This window comes from Pseudorca crassidens, chromosome 8 (assembly GCF_039906515.1).
Source record: "Pseudorca crassidens isolate mPseCra1 chromosome 8, mPseCra1.hap1, whole genome shotgun sequence".
Classification (NCBI taxonomy): domain Eukaryota; kingdom Metazoa; phylum Chordata; class Mammalia; order Artiodactyla; family Delphinidae; genus Pseudorca; species Pseudorca crassidens.
This window is the reverse complement of record NC_090303.1, coordinates 53,509,018-53,526,500: the sequence shown is the minus strand read 5'-3', so window position 1 is coordinate 53,526,500 and position 17,483 is coordinate 53,509,018. Positions and strand designations below refer to the sequence as shown.

The 17,483-nt window shown below is 38.1% G+C and overlaps 1 long non-coding RNA gene across 2 annotated transcripts in view; it reads right to left on the bottom strand.

Moving 5' to 3' along the window:
- The window catches only part of LOC137229088 (uncharacterized), a 388,100-nt gene that overhangs the window by 348,633 nt on the left and 21,984 nt on the right, over nt 1-17,483 (bottom strand). The gene's annotated exons all lie outside the window — the stretch shown is intronic.

The following is a 17,483-nucleotide window of genomic DNA, read 5'->3' as shown; positions in this document are numbered from 1 at the left end:
AACATGGATGCAACTAGAGATTATCATACTAAGTGAAGTAAGTCAAAAAGAGGAAGACAAACACCATATGATATCACTTATATGTGGAATATAAAATATGACACAAATGAACTATCTAGGAAACAGAAACAGAATCACAGACATAGAGAACAGACTACTAATTGCCAAGGGGGATGGGGTTGGGGGAGGGATGAAGTGGGAGGTTGGGGTTAGCAGATGTAAGCTTTTTTATATAGAATGGACAAATTAAAAGGTCCTACTGTATAGAACAGAGAACTATATTCAATACCCTATGATTTTAAGGAAAAGTTTGATAAATTGAACTAAATAAACAGTTGTCAAAAGATACCATTAAGAGAGTGAAAATGCAAGCTACAGGGTGGGAGAGAATATTGCTACAAAGGGGTCATATCCAAGATATGTTTAAAAAAAAAAAAAACTCCCATTAAAAAAAAAATACCCTATGATAAACCGTAATGGAAAAGAATATATATTAAAAAAATTATATATATATATAACTGAATAACTTTGCTGTACAGCAGTAATTAATACAACACTGTAAATCAACTATACTTCAATATTTTTTAAAGTTATTATCTGAATCTACCACACTAGTATATCCAATGTTTATGACTGTTGTTAAAGAACTTTCATTTTCCCATAATGGAACACCCATCTCAAAAAACACATGGCTTATGACTACACAAGTAAAGCAATAGAATAAGATCAGATACACATCCAGGCAAAATAAAACTCAGGTTTTCCAGGAGAAAAGGTAAATTCAGTTTTCTACATCTGAGTTATGTACAACTCGGTTGAACTTACCTTAATACCTTGGCCAAAGCATACCATGAACCAGGTCATCAGAGAGCAAACTATACATCAACTATCAGGGCTTGCTAACCCAACCAACTATACTTCAGAGGTCTTCCATAATTAGCAAAACTAACGCAAACCTTGTCTTTTATACAGATAAATTATTTATTATGATTAAAGATAATAGAGCTAATACTAATGGTACAAATTAGGAAAAACAATTAGAACATTCACTGAGTGGAGTTCAGTTTTTTTACTTTTTGTTCTATTACAAAGGATGATTATTCATTATTACACGGGGGCTAAGGAGCCTTCTGGAGCATAAATTTGAATTTTATACACTATTGGGATTCAGATGTATAGATACATGTCTGCAGATAGTGTTTAGGGTACACAACTGGAAATAGAGTAGACCAGCGGTCCCCAATCTTTTTGGCACCAGGGACCGTTTTCATGGAAGACAATTTTTCCATGGACCAGTTGGGGGTGGGGATGGTTCAGGCAGTAACGCGAGTGATGGGGAGTGATGGGGAGCGGCAGATGAAGCTTCACTCGCTCACCTCCTGCTGTGTGGCTGGGTTCCTGCTGGTCCGAAGCCCTGGGGTTCTAGAATTGCAAATCAGATTCAGCAAGGAGATGTAACTATGGGAGCACTTAACTAAGCTTGACACATGTCATACCATAGTCAACCAGCTCTGCTATGCAGCAGTCAAGTACCTGCATTCCCAACTGCATTGCAAGATGGCAAAATGTTAGCATCTCCAGTTCTAAGAGGGAGAACTCGACTTTCAACCTTCCTGGCACTAAGATAGCATTGAGGCTGCAGCTTGGGAACGGGGTTCCAACCTGAAGTGGCACGTCAATGTAGAGACAACATCTGAGTTCTGGCTTGGTCACTGAAGTCCTGTCTCTGTTAGCCATGGTAATAAGTGACAACAGACCTATTCTGAAACACAGAATTCCCAGTGATAGGAGAAAGGGAGTCTACAAGGGCCTTAGAAGTAAAGCACAAAAACATCTAGATTCAATTTGTACTCAGGGGCTGTTGAAAACTAGACCATTCACTCTTTGTATCTTTTCTGAATTTTTAAGAATTGTTGGGTAATATTGTTATGAGCAGAAGAAAACTATAAAATTTGTCTTAAAAAGAATAAATATTATATTCTAGTACAAGCTTAGATTTCCTGTTACTCAATGAAAATGTATAAAGCACCTCCCATATACCAGGCCCAGTGCTAGACAGAGGATATATCAAGATAGAAATGACCTAGTTCCTACTCACAGTCTCATAGGGAAGACAAATTTTAGTACAGCAATGAATTCTAGCTTACTGGTATCACTAAAGAGGGAATGACCAGCTCTGTTTAGAAGGGCAAAGTCAGGAAGCTGTGAGGTTGATCCAAAAAAGAACTATTTGAGCTGGGGATTAAAGTATAAGCAGGTGTCCTTCAGCTAGAATGGGAAGATAGGTAGCATAGTGAGAAGCATGGAGGTGTAAAATGATGGGATGGAATATATTGGAAGGACTAACATTCAGGAATAGAGCAGGTGAAGGAAATACCAGATTAGGTAGGGACACAGGCCAGACAGATCAACAAGTTCATTGTATGACATGAAACTAAATTTGGACTTTGTTCTCTAGGGAATAGGGAAGTCACTGAAAAACTTTAAATGGGAGCTTAACATGATCATATTTGCAATTTAGAAAGATTTATCTATAGACTATCCAGGAGATAGATCTGATAGGGGTCAGGGGCCGTGGGAGCAGTGGTACAAAGGGTGAAGGCAAGTTGGAAGGCTGGAAGAATATCAAAGTAGACAACAGCAGTATCCCAGGACAGAGGCACTAAGTTCCCAAACAGAGGTTGTTGCAGAGGGGGGATGGATAAAAGAGGAGAGCTAATGAAACATGGTAGGAAGATTGAATTTCCAGGAACTCATGACCAATAGGCCATGAGAAGTGAGAAGAAGAAAGGCTTAGGATGGGACTTTTAGAATTCTATTAGCCTGAATGACTTAGAGAATGATGCCATTAAACAGGATAGGGAATTCTACAGGAGAAGCAGATTTTTAACCATAGCAAAAACAGAATGAGTATTCTGTGCATTGTATGCTGTTTACAAAACACAGTTGTTAAGGAATGCCGTGTGTTTTTTTTGTTTCAGCATATACAAATATAATTATGAAACACATATAGTTTGTGGCAGTGAAAAGAAAAAGGAAGGTATTTCTCTGCTCCTTTGATAAGGTGTTTTTTTAACACAGTCATGGAGAACAGTCACACAGGGTCTCCCTGGAGCACAAAGAACACCTAGAAAACTGCTGGCCAGGAGACCAGTGCCTTCCTTACTCAAACAGAGCTTCCTTTCTGCTCAAAATGAAGGCTGCTGGGGTTTATTTTCTTTAAGCATTGCTCTATAGGGATCTTATAATCTTCAGTTAAAAAAATAAAACTATGAAAATGATGTCTTTTATTATTTTAATAATGAGTCACATTTAATGTTGTTTTAAGACAATAAAAAAGAAATTTGTGATTCTGATCTGATTTTCAGACCATAGACTTCAAAGGAAGCCTGTAAGAAATTGTGGCCTAATGAGCATGGGATCTCTAAACTTAAACATTTGAATTAATAACAAAAATATGTAATTTTAATTGGTAACATTAATGCTAGAATTTTTTTCCAAGAACATGAACAAGATATAATAGCTGCTTTTTCTAAAACTGGTCTTCAAGGTAAAAGTGTTAGAAAATTTCCAGTTTGGATTTAATGTTAGGTTCTCCTTTTTTATGCCAGTTTTTCCAGATGTCTTCAAGAGCCCCTTTGAAGAGGTAATAAATTATTTGATCTCTTATTTGTTGAAAATAATCCTATGCTTGAATAAATTAATAAATCACTGACTTGTGACCATTACACATGACCTGAGGCTAAAGTCCACTACCTTCTTCTTCTCAGCTAATTCCATTACTTCAGCTGGTCAAGGAGGCCTCACAGTTATTGCCAGTGAGTATGTGACATTCCCAGAATTATTAATGGATACCCCTTTGAACTGTGCCAAGGACAAGTTGTCGGTTCATGCAGCTATAAAATTATTCAACTGGAAGAGACTGATGAGATCACCTGAGCTCACTAATCCCTCACCCAGAGGCATGACCCCACTGAAATGAGGCTTCCTCAGCAAAATGTTTGTATTTAGAACAACACTGAAGAAAGAGGAAAAGGGAAAGGAGCATAGGTGCCAAAATGGTAATGATGAGGAAGCTGTTGGTCTTCTTAGAAACAATGCCCCCTCCTGCACCTCGACTGAACCAGGGAGTGACTCACTGGACAAGGTTTTCTGAGAGTCAGAGAACCAGGAATTGAAGCTTGAGGCTTGTGATGATCCGGCCATAACAACTGGCACGTACCCCAGCACATGACCTGGGAAATGATTTCAGATCTCCCTCGTAAGTTGAAGTTGTACTATCACAAAAGATAAATAATAATGGATTTACACGGTGAGTTAGTTATACAGTGTAAGAGCTGGAAGAGTAGGAATAATTTTCATTTTTTTAAATAGAACTTATGTGAGTGAAATTCCTAACAAAAGCCCACCATGTAATAGGGGCCAGAGTGGAAGTGGGCTCACAGGACCAGGAGATGTTCTTTTTTGTTATGTCTTCACCCCGCTCACAAGCCCCTGTGACAACTTGAGCTCCATGGTACATGATTTGAAAACCCTTCCTCATTTATACAGATGAGGAAATGGATCTTTTTGTCAGGGATTGCTTATTTGCAAGGCACAAAAACCTACTCAAAGTCTCTTAAGTAAAGGGGAAGATATTGACAGCAGAAGGGGGATGCTGATATAACCCGCACATCAAGTGAATGATCTGTCCTCCCAGACCCTAGAGCTGGGATCCCACAAGAGTCTAAGTGTATCTGCTTGTTCTGTCTCTGCAGACAGATGTAGCAATGCTATGAAGTTCAAAGTGGGTTCTTTCCTATTTTCTCAAATTTGACAATTAGACCCACAGCTGGCAACAAAAGTGCTAAATAGTCCTCATTCTAATTTCAGAGAACAACCAGCTGTGGGGTCGGACAGAGTTTGCTGAGAGGTACGTTTCAGCAGAACCAGTGCTACAGAAACTCACCACCTCACTCCTAATACATATAAAAGAGGACAGAGGGAGCCGTGAAGGTCTCCTTTAGTCTGGGAAGATTAGCATTTATGAAGAGAAACTGTGTCCACGTCTTACCTCACTTCACCTCATCACAGGTTAAACCCTTCACCTACTCTACATCCTCACTGAAGAAGATGGACTTGCCTACCACACTGACTAGCCTCACATTAAATTTATGATAGAAAATTTAAGCGAACTCTCTACACTGTCTAATCTTTGTATATTTCCATAGTGAATTTGGTTTTCCTCTTGTTAAAACTGCTGTCTTATACCTTCCCTCTGCTCAAACCAATAATAACCTTGTCTCCTGCACTCAACCGGTAAATTTTTGTTAGGAAATAGACATAATCAGAAAAGAACTGTCTCATCTTCTCACCAGCAAATGTATCCACCAATGTACATGCATCTGGTACCCTTAACCTCCACTTATTACAACACTGTCCCTGTCCCCAAGGCCAACTCTTCCATTTAAGAATTAAATCTGATCCCCTTTTCTACTTAAAAAGCTTATACACATCCTTCCTATGTCATCAATTTACCCATCTCTGCTGTATTATTCCCATTAATACACAGTATTGAAAAATAAGTAAATAAAATACTTTGAATCAATGTCTCCCTTTAGTTCTTGACCCATTTCTCTGTAAAACTTTAAAACAAAATTTTAATATTTGCTTACTTTGATATTAATTTATCTATTCAACTTTCTTTGGATTAGTACTTGCACAGCATATATTTTCCCATCCTATTACTTTCAACCTTTCCGTTTTCCCATATTTTTAGGTATGTCTTCTGAGAGCAACATATAGTTGTCATTTTTAAATTCAGTTTGGTAATATTTGTTTTTAATGACAGCATTTAGGCCATATATATTTAATGTAATTATTGACATGTTTGGACTTCATTCTACCATCTTACTGTGTGCTACCTATTTCCTCACCAAGTTCTATGTTCTTAATGTCTTTATTATATAGCATTTTTCTGATTGAGAATATTCATTATTCCAGTTTTCCCCTCTATAACAGTTATACATTTTTTTTTACTATTTTTAGAATTTACTCTAGAGATCACACAATTTAGCAAAACCCAACATTAACTGGCACTTTTACCTTTCCTAATACAATGTGAGAAACTTGTTTCTCTCTGTTGTGTATTTTAATTCTATATATATATAGACCCAAAAGAAATTATAACTACTGTATTATACAGTCATTTAGATTTATACACATTTACCCTTTTGGCTGCTCTTTATTCTTTTCTGCATCTCCTAGTTCCCGTCTGGTTTCATTTTTTCCACTACCTGGAAAAAAAAATCTTTAGTGTTCCTTTCAGTGCATAATTCATGTCTGCTGGAAAAAATTCTTTTCTTCACAAGTTTTTGGTCTGAAAATGTCTTTATTTCATTATTGACAGATTTTTTTTTAGATGTTTAGAAATCTAGCTTGGCAGTTATTTTCTTTCTAAACTTTGTAGAAAATTCCATTGTTTCTGATAAAAAAGAGAAATCTCATTCTAACTTGCTTCATGAGGTTCCTGTGGCTAGTTTTTTTTTTTTCCTTTCTTTGTGGCTTAGTTTTCAGTCCTTTTGCTATTGTTAGGCTAAGTGTGGTTTCTCCTTTCAGTTATCTTGGTTGGATTTTGTAGTGTTTCTTGAATCTGTGATTTGATATTCATGAACAAGCTTGGCAAATTCTCAGCCATTGTCTTTTCAAATATTACTTGTGTCTCATTTTCTCTCTCCCTTGCTTCTTCCAATTGTTCATGCTAGATGTTCACACTCTATTTCCTGTCAACCTTAAAAATGAAATAACAAGGTCTTAACTATCTAAAATGAGCCAAACGCTATAACAGCAGAGAAATTGCAATTTGGGACAAGCAAACTATAAAAAGCCATAAGCAAAACTAAGGAGACAAAGGGAAGGTCAGCTTTTATTATGCTTTAGGAGGAAACTGGGGAGGGCTGTGGCGGGTTTTGTTTTGTTTTGTTTTTTAATTGGCTGCAAGAAGTGGGAAGCTTGTTGCTGGATCAGAAGGAAATCTCTTTCTTCCTTCTGGGGTCTGCAAGCTGGGGTGAGGGATATGTGCATGAGAGCCCTCCCTTCATGGCTTCCTGACTCCATTTTGATTTACTCTTCATTTGTTCATTTTCACGCTCTTATTTCATAACCTTCTCTTTGTATTTTCCATTCCTTTTTTTCTTTATATATCATTCTTATAATCATTTTTACCTATCTCCTAGTTCACTAATTCTATCTTCAACTATGTCTAATGTTATTAAATCCATCCACTGAGTTTTTAATTTCAGGTAAATTCAGCTTTAGAAATTTCAATTTTTTTTTTCTAGCTTCCAATTTTCTGGCAGATTTCCTAATCTAACCTTAATCTCCATGAGCAAAGTAAGAATCTTAAAGATAAGTCCATTATCTGATGCTCCTTTGAGTCTGTTTCTACTGTTAGGGCTTTGTTTTTTTTTCCCTTTGTTTTCACTCATGTCATTTAATCTCCTAATATGCCTGGTTATTTTATTGAGTGTCAAACACTGTATATTAAGACACTGTAAAATAATTTGAGGCCTAGAATGATGTTATCTTACTCAAGAATTTATGTTTTCTTCTGGCAAGTACTTAAGGGGCACTAGCAATGTGAGGTTTCCTTAATTCAGTTTTAAGGAATGAGTTTATTTGAAGCTGGGCTTCACTCCCTGCCAAACTTGAACTACTTCTGATTCACACTTATTCCAAGAGTTAGCTTCTTGGGATTCCAACTCAAAGCCTCGTGGAAATGACTACTTGGTTCTCCCCGTTGGCACACTCTGGATTACATATTTTGGCCTGTTAGTCTCTTGAATCTGTTAAAGGTGCTGTTCACTTTCTCAGCCTCTCAACTACATCTTCATAATCTCCTAATGGAAAAGTAGACCTCAGTGTTGGTTTTACCCTTCTGGGTTTCTGTCCTCTTCCAAAACTTAATGTTTTTCACCATTTTGTTAGATATCCAATACCTTCAGGTAAAGAGATTTTGTAATTAGTCTTGCTTTTCTAGTTGTTCTCAGAATTCGTATATAAAACTTAGGCAAGCACTGCCAGAAGCAGAAATCCATAGAGAGAGCTGACTGTAGTCAGTGTCTCTGTGTCCTCTTCTTCCATTTTCTCTTCTATTCTTAACAGCTTTATCCGTCACTCTTCCACTGCAGGCTCTCTTGTCAAGATCACAAAGTGGGGCTTCCCTGGTGGCGCAGTGGTTGAGAGTCCGCCTGCTGATGCAGGGGACACGGGTTCATGCCCCAGTCCAGGAAGATCCCACATGCCGCGGAGCGGCTAGGCCCGTGAGCCATGGCCGCTGAGCCTGCGCGTCCGGAGTCTGTGCTCCGCAACGGGAGAGGCCACAACAGTGAGAGGCCCGCATACCGCAAAAAAAAAAAAGATCACAAAGTGATCAAGTCTCAGTCCTCATCTTACTTGCTCACCCAGTAACATTTAACTGAGATGACTTTCTTTCTTGAAACATTTTCTTTACTTGGCTTCTGGGAAACCATACTCTCTGACATGCCTTCTCTGTTTCCTTTTCTGGCTCCTCTTCCTTTCCCCATCATCTTGATGTTAGTAGCGTTAACTTGTGGACCCCCTCTCTTCTCTATCTACACCCACAATGCAGGTGATCTCCTTCAGTCTATGGCCTTAAATATAAAACATCAAAAGTATGTTGATCAGTCCCAAACTAATATCCCTAGCCTTGACCTTTCATCTGAGCTCCAGACTATTACATCTCTTTTCCTGACAACTTCCCTTAAATGTCTAAAAAGCATCTCAAACATTAAGTTCTAAAAATGAAATCTTAATTTCCTACCCATCTCCACCCAGCTTCTCAAAACAGACACTTAAAAGCTACCTTCAATACTGCTCTTTACCTCACTTTCCACATCAAATATATTAGCAAATCCTACTGGTTCCACCATCAGAATATATTCTGCATCCAACTGTGTCTCATCATTAAAATCATCTTGGTTTAAAAAACTATAGTCCTTCTCCTAGAATTCTTGAAACCTCCCAACTGGTCTTTCTGCTCCCACCCTCATCTTCATCCCCTGCCACCACCACCACTCCCACAAAGTGTTTCCCACTCAACGTGATGCTTCAAAACTGTAAATGTTATCATGTCATTCCTCTGCACAGAAATCTCCAATGTCTTCCCATAACACAAGATAAAAGGCAAACTCTTTATTATGGGATACAAATCCCTAAAACATGTGCACCGTGCCCACTTTTCTGAACTTAACTCTTGCCACTCTTTACCTGACGCAAATCACTCCAATTACACTGGTCCCCTTGCTTTTTCTCAAACACAAACTCATTTCTACCTTAAGGCCTTCATACTTGCTATTTTTTCTGCTGGGAATGTTCTACCTTTCTCAAGATTCATTCTTTTACATCATTACATCTATATTCAGATGGCATCTCTTCCAAGTGATCTCCCCTGACTATCCTATCTAAAATAGTTCTGTTCCTGTACCACTCTCCCCTTTCCCTTGGCTTTATTTAAGAAGTTCTTATTACTATCCAATGTTATATCTTTTATAGGTGTACTTGTGTTTGTCTGGTTGTCTAGTTCCCCCACACACGAGAACAGAGCCATTGTCTTATTTATGACAATATTCTCACAACCTAGAACAGAGCCTGGCACTAAGAGAAACTCAATAAAATATTTGTTAAATGAATGAACAAATGAACAAGGAACACAGTTGTATTATCAATAAATGGTTGAGATGGTGGTGTTTAGGAAACAGAAGTTATTTAGATCTGTGTTTCTCAAAGTGTGTTCACAGACCAGTAGTATCAGCATCACCTGGGAGCTTATTAAAAATGCAAATTCTGGGACACCCCACCCCCACTCCAGACCTACTGAGTCAGAAACTGGAGGTGAGGAGAGCAATCTATGTTTTATCAAGTCCTTCTAGAGATTCTGATGCATGATAAGTTTGAGAACCACTGGTTTCAGGGATAGGTCAAACCTGGCCCACTGCCTATTTTTGTAAGTCAAGTTTTATTGAAACACAGCCACTTCCAGTCATTTACATATTGTCTAGGCTGCTTTTGCACTAAAACAGCAGTGTTGAGAAGTTGCAACAGAGATCTTATAGCCTACAAAGCCTATAATATTTACTCTCTGGTCCTTTGCAGAAAAAGTTTAGTTATCCCTAGTTTAGACTAATACCTTACACCATATATTTACGACAGAGTAAACACATACATGTATCTCCTTCCCATCTAAATACCACTGACATTTAAAGGAAAGATATGGTTAAAGAAGGATCCATAACAAAAAAACAGGAAAGCATGACATCAGTGGACCAGAAAATGTGAGGAATTTCCAGTACACAGATAGTATTTGGGGGAGGGGAGAAAGCAGATTTACAGAGAAATGAGTAGGAGAAACTGCAACACAAGATCCCAGTAGAAGCTATTGCAAAAGGAAGCAAAATTTCCTAAGAAAAACCTGAATGAGTTTTTATGCTCTGAGCTCATTAGACCAAATCAGTCCTGGAGAAATCATTGGATGAGTCATTAAAGGACCAGTCAGAAGATCTAGCCAGTAACCCTTTGAGCAAAGATCTGTGCAGCTGGCTGCACGTCATTTACAAACCAAGCTAAAAGGCTTTGGGAAAGGCTCCTGGCTTAAGTTCTGGGGCCTGAGAAGCAGAGTCAAGCAAGGCTTCCACAGTGACAGCAGAGGACAGGAAAAAAAGGGCATCCTGACTCTAGCATTTGCCACTAGGGTAAACTGTCACGTACAGGTCTCTAAACTGGGTGTTCTGGAATCAGAGACTCCCAGAGTAGCTTCTGGGAATGGAGAGGGACAATGTGCAAGGTAAGGATGGGAAGCCCACTTTTACTCAGTGAACAAGCTACTTACCCACCGTTACAGGTTAAATTGTATCCCTCAAAAAGATATGTTGAAGTCCTAATCCCTAGTACATCAAAACACGACCTTATTTGGAAACAGGTCATTGAAGGTATAATTAGTTAAGATAAGGTTCTAATAAAGTATGGTGGGCCCTTAATCCAATATGATTTATATGTCCTTATAAGAAGAGGACAGAGACAGAGAGAGGAAAACACCATGTGAATACAAAGAGACACATAGACACAGAGGGAAGATGACCATGTGAAGACAAAGGCAGAGCATGGATTTATGTTATCACAGCCAAGCAGTGCCTAGGGCTACCAGAAGCTGGAAGAAGCAAAGAAGGATCTTCTTCTAGGGCTTGGAGATTGTATGGCCTTGCCAACACCTTGATTTTGGACTTTTAGCCTCTAGAACTGTGAGAGAATAAATTTCTATTGTTTAAAGCCACCTAATTTGGGGTATTTTGTTAAGGCAGCCCTAGGAAACTAATACACCAGCACTCTGGGCCCACATTCCACTGTGCTCTTCCTTTAGCAGCAAAAGTGGAAACATGCATTAAAAGACAAGTAAACAGGGATTCTCATCTGGCCAAGGAAACAGACCTTACTAACAATAAGAACAGATAATCATCACCAAGTATTTAAGGAAAATGAACCCTATTGGGAAGGATCATCTGATTCAAATAACAGAACTAAAACCTACAGAAAATTAATAGGGACAACAGAATAAGACCTTAAAATAAGTATAACATATATTTGGAGAGATTTGAGACGATAGTATATTCATGAGCAAAAATATGACTGCTATAAAAAAAGAGAACAATTGGAGTTCTTAGGAATTAAAACTATTACTGCCAAAATTTTTTAAAACTGCATAGCACAATATTGTATAATATAGGAGAAAAGCACACACAGAAGACAACAAAATACCTTTGGGCATGCAAGAATACATGCATATTTAAGAACACATATCAAATATACTAAATAGAAACAGTGGTGGGGAAAGTGAAAATGCAAATCAGGGATGAAGTTTAGAAAAATAAATGAGTGAAACAAGATTCTTACCTGGACAAATGATAACACTGCACTATGAAGTAAGGTGTTATAATTAAGTCAACTCTTTACACTCAGACAAGATCGGGCGCATTCAGGGTGATATGGCCCTAGACAACTCTTTACATTCAGGATTCAAAAAGGAAAAAAATATATTAGTAGAGGAACTGAATTCCATAACAGATATAGTTAAGGACCAACTTCTAGAACTAAAAGACTAAACTGAGGACTCCTCCCAAAATGCAGTACAAAAAAAAAAAAAAAGGAAAATGTTAAAGAAAAGTTAAGGGACATGGAAAAGAGATCTAGATGATTTGAAATACCTCTCATGTAAGTCCTCAGAAGCATGGAATGGAAATGTGAAAATAAATATAAAAGAAAATTTCCTGGAGCTACAGAAAAACACTAGACTTCAGATCAAAGGGCTTTCTAAGATGAATTAGGGAGTGAGGGAGCTCAGGAATCTATACTTATTCAAACTTGGTGAATTTTCAGGCTACCAAGGATAAGGAAAAAAATCCCAAAACCTTCCATAGAGAAAAAACAGACTAATTACTTTAGGGAAAAGTATCTAGGTTCCAAGCAATTGAAGAGAGAGTGGGTGGTTACACATATTCCTAAAATTTGGCTCTAGAAAAAAGCTAGGCAGTAGATAGTATTGCCAGAAGGGATGTCATTAATAATGAACTAAGGCTACTAAAATTATCACTTTCCTCATAAAGCCTCACATTCTGGCAGGAATGAGGCACTTATTCTGGTCCTGGCTGTCAATGAACTGGTGCCAAAATGTTAATACCCCATCACGCAACTTTTCATACGAAATCCATCTCACATAAGAAGCAGAGTTTATAAGATCACATTCTAATGTCTACATATTCCTAATCCAAAATAATTTCTGTAATTCTAAATATGTAGCGTAAGTTCATATCATAAATCCTCCATGAATCTCATTTTGTAGACACCACTGGGGCCAGAGAGGGGAGGCTGTTCCAGAATCACACACTTGTAGGTGGCAGAACAAGGTCTGAGATCCAAGGCTCCTTGATTTTGTAGCCACTGTGTCATGCTGAGAGCTTGGCACTGATCTTTCTACACTCTTGTGTTTGGTCTCCTTTGTGATGAAGGGTGTGCATTTGTGCCACTGGAAGGGTTGGTGAAGAGTCCAGAGACTCACAACAGAGCAAATCTCTCTGTTCTCTGCAGAAATCCTCATTCTTGGCTTAACAAGCTCACCAGCCAAAGGCAGTAAATCTGATCTTGCTTCAGGTTACCAAAGGGGTGAGGTGTGTAATAGTGTTGGGAAAACAGCCACTTGAAAACTCACATCTGGACCTTGTTCCATGACTATAACACTAAATACTTCATTCTATTGGGACAGACACAAACAGTCTGACACACCCATCAGTCACCACCATGACTTCCTTGGTTTTCAGATCCCTGGACATTATGGATAAAAGTTAAGCAATATCTCTAGCAGTAGTTCCTCTTCAAAAGCAACCCCAGAATAATCATTAAAATCTCATGGACTAGTCAAGATAGTGAGACATGCTTTCAAATTAAGAGACACTATTTCTTCTTTTTAAAAAATTATTTTTTAATCTACCAAAAAGTAAATCTAGTGTAAAATTCATTGAATATTGTTTTAAAAACTTGAAATTCAAATACAGAATAGCCGGTTAGTGTCTAAGTTTTAGGCATACCTAAATGCCATACCTACTAAAGTTTCCTAAATCTGTATCACATAGGCTATAAAATAAAATGTCTTTATCTGTACAAGGCAAATCAAGTCTTTCTGAATTTTCTTTAAGGCCAATTGTTTTCATATAGTTAGTATCTTACCTTCTTCTCATATTTCTATTAGTCAATCCCAAACCACATTTCCTTCTTCATAGTAATCTTTTGACAAAATCCATCCTTTGGTTCTTTTCAAAGAATAAAACAGAAACTGTGACTAATTCATAAGAAAAGGGCAGTGAAAACCAAAATTATTTTAGATTTTCATTACGTTTGTGCAATATCTCTAGTAGAGGGGGAATGGTTTTCCCGACAACTTTCTGGATGGAAAATATGAGTGGTAAAGACACCAAGCTTGTGTAGTTAAACAATTTTAAGATAGAATTCTCTTTTTCCCTTGGCAACTAAATGCTTAATTTTCATCATTCAACATATAATTTTAAATTAGGGCAACCAGATTTGCAACATGAAAACTAAAATTTTATTACTCAGTTACACTTGTATACTGCACAAGTCATACCAAAAGAAAGAGAAAAATATTTTTTAAACAGTCTTGTACAATGAAGGCTCAGGAATCTTCCCCCTGAAGTGACTGTAGAAAAAAAGAACACATTGTCTGTTGAGAGCTGAGCTAAATTTGTTCCATTAAGGCTAGTGAGATTTCTTTTTCACTTCTAAGGGGATAAAGGAAGAAGAATGAACATTGTCTTTCAGAAAATTCGGAATACTGCCAAAATTCTGCCTCCCACTTTGGCATTCTGCCTTTATCCGGAAAGATAAGACCTTCTATATTATAATAGCTTATGGTAAGAAGAACTGTCAATAAGAGGAGGGAGGCTGCAGGGAGGGACAGAGGAATACTGCCAAAATTCTGCCTCGCACTTTGGCATTCTGCCTTTATCCGGAAAGATAATACCTTCTATATTATAATAGCTTATGGTAAGAAGAACTGTCAATAAGAGGAGGGAGGCTGCAGGGAGGGACAGAGGAAAAGAACAACACCAAGAAGGGAAAATTTTGAGGTCAACTGACCCACGATTTGGGTCTTGGTTTGCGTTTGTTTACACAAACAGAATTTAAAAGTCAAATAGCCCCTTTAGCCTTGCGGCATACTTAAAAATGGCTGTCTGGGAATTCCCTTGCTTTCATCAAATAATTGATGAGTGAAAATTGCAACAGCTTGGTCTTTCTGTTGTTCCTAGATGGCATAAGAAAACCTTAATATGTTAAGTGTCTTTCCAGTGATGAAAAACTCTGCTGTGTGGTTTTATAAAATCACTCAAATTATCAATGCTTTTGCTAATCCTTTCCCACTTGTCAAAACAAATATTTTCTAAGGAAGGCTCCAGTTTTCATTAAAATATTCAACTGGATGCAAGCAAAGTAAACAATAAATCTCCAGAGTAGGCATCTACCGGATCTCACAAGCAGGAGAGATTTTTCCAGACTTGAAAGAACAAGTACTCAGTGAATCCAAGGTGAGAGGTAAAGGGAGGCTGAGAACGAGTCAAGAATCTGATGAACCTGTTTTCTTCTCATTGTCCCACTTCCTTGTTTGCTTTTTTTCACATATCCTATTGAATATCAAGATTTGGCTTCTTATGAATAAGATGCTTAATAGAGAAGCACGTTAGCTTTTTCAAGCCCATAAATGCCTTTTAAATGTTCACAGAATTTTACAACAATCTGATGAAAAAGTATTGAAAAACATAGTTTGTATAATTGTGTCATTAAAAAAAATTTTAACTATTACTAAAGGAGTTCAGTGCTGTTGAATACAAAATATCAATACTTAGGATTGCTATTTACATTTATGAGCTAAAAAGAATCTTCAGAATTGTCTAGTCTAATTTCCTCGTTCTACATTTTTGTTTTATTTTCTCCAAGCAATGTATTTTGTTTGCTTTGGGGTTATGTTAAAGAAAATGGAAAATTTTTCAGAAAAAAGGAATAGATGATAACTTTTTTAAAAAGAAAAGAAAATTAACGAAAAGGGGGATTTGAGTGTATTGAGCAATATAGGAAACATATTTACAGGACATAAAATCATTTCCAATGGAAAGAAGACATATAGGTTTGTCAATTTGCTGGGGTATCTTTTGTTTTTCTCTGTTTTTCTGAGTATTTTCTGAGATGGCCAGTTTTATACAGCATAGAATCAAGTGAGAATGGAACCAAAGTAATTTGCAAAGTTGAGAGATGGCTGTGACGAGTCCCCTGATCTTGGTTCCGGTCTGTCTACTGAACTCGGTACGCTCCAACAGAGATTATAATTCACCTGATGCAACAAGTGAGAAACAAGGGAAAAAACTGTTAAGAGCTCTATGGTAGGAGAGATTATGGCTATCGTCTCCACTTATTTTTAGTATCCCTTCTTTTGAGTGTGTGTCTAACAGCTAATAGAAATCAAATCATCTGCTTGGATGTGACTTTAGATGCTATATTATTATAATAAGTCCAGTCTCTAACATTCTCAATAAGGAATCATACAGTGACAGAGAACTCACTATTTTGTGAGACAATCTATTTCTATAAATACCAGCCATTGTTCCTAATGCTGCTATCCAGAGTCTCAACCTGAAAATAATTTCCTTATCTCCTCCTGTCCATCTCCCACAACAACAACAAATCCCCTTTCCAGACATTGCTACATCTGTTAATGATATAACTGTTTGTCAAACTAAAAAACTCTGTGTTCCCTTCCATCTAAAAATTGTCTTGATTTACCGAGACTTGATTCCACTTTGGAATGTATAGCTTCTGTCCCTACCCAGTTTCACTGATAACATACCATCACTTCTGCTGTATACTCATTCATCGTATAGACCAGGGGTCCCCAACCCCCGGGCCATGGACTGGTACCGGTCCATGGCCTGTTAGGCACCAGGCTACACAGCAGGAGGTGAGTAGCAGGTGAGCGAGCGAAGCTTCATCTCCCATCGCTCGCATTACCTCCTGAACTCCACCTCCTGTCAGATCAGCAGCAGCATTAGATTCTCACAGGAGCATGAACCCTGCTGTGAACTGCGCATGCGAGGGATCTAGGTTGCGCCCTCCTTATGAGAATCTAATGCCTGATGGTCTGAGGTGGAGCTGAAGCGCTGATGCTAGCGCTGGGGAGCAGCTGCAAATACAGATTATCATTAGCAGAGAGGTTTGACTGCAGAGAGACCATAATAAATCAATTGCTTGCAGACTCATATCAAAACCCTATCAGTGAGTGGCAAGTGAAAACAAGCTCAGGGCTCCCACTGATTCTGCATTATGGTGAGCTGTATAATTATTTCATTATATATTACAACGTAATAATAGTAGAAATAAAGTACACAATAAACGTAATGTGCTTGAATCATCCCGGAGCCATCCACCCCGGTCCGTGGAAAACTGTCTTCCACGAAACTGGTCCCTGGCGCCAAAAAGGTTGGGGACTTCTGATATAGACCAGCTCTAATACAATATGGAAGGAGATTATACAGGTCATGACCATCAGGAGGGAACACTGAGGACCATCTTGGAGGCTGGCAACCACACAATGTGGCAGGAAAGATGACCACTGACAATGTTAGGATCCTTGAAGAAGTGGGTATCTTTCCCGATAGGTCTAGGAAAAAAAGCTCTAGAGATAATGCTAATTGGCTCCGTTTAGAGTGTGTGCCCGTTCATGAACCAATAATTATGACCAGAGGAATGGACTCCTTTAATTGAGCACATCAGGGTCATCTGCCTACCTATAGCTCGTGAGGGAGAATGGTGTCATCTCCACCTAAACCACTGAATCAGAAAAGAGGGGATGCTGGACAGAAAAATTACATATGTCC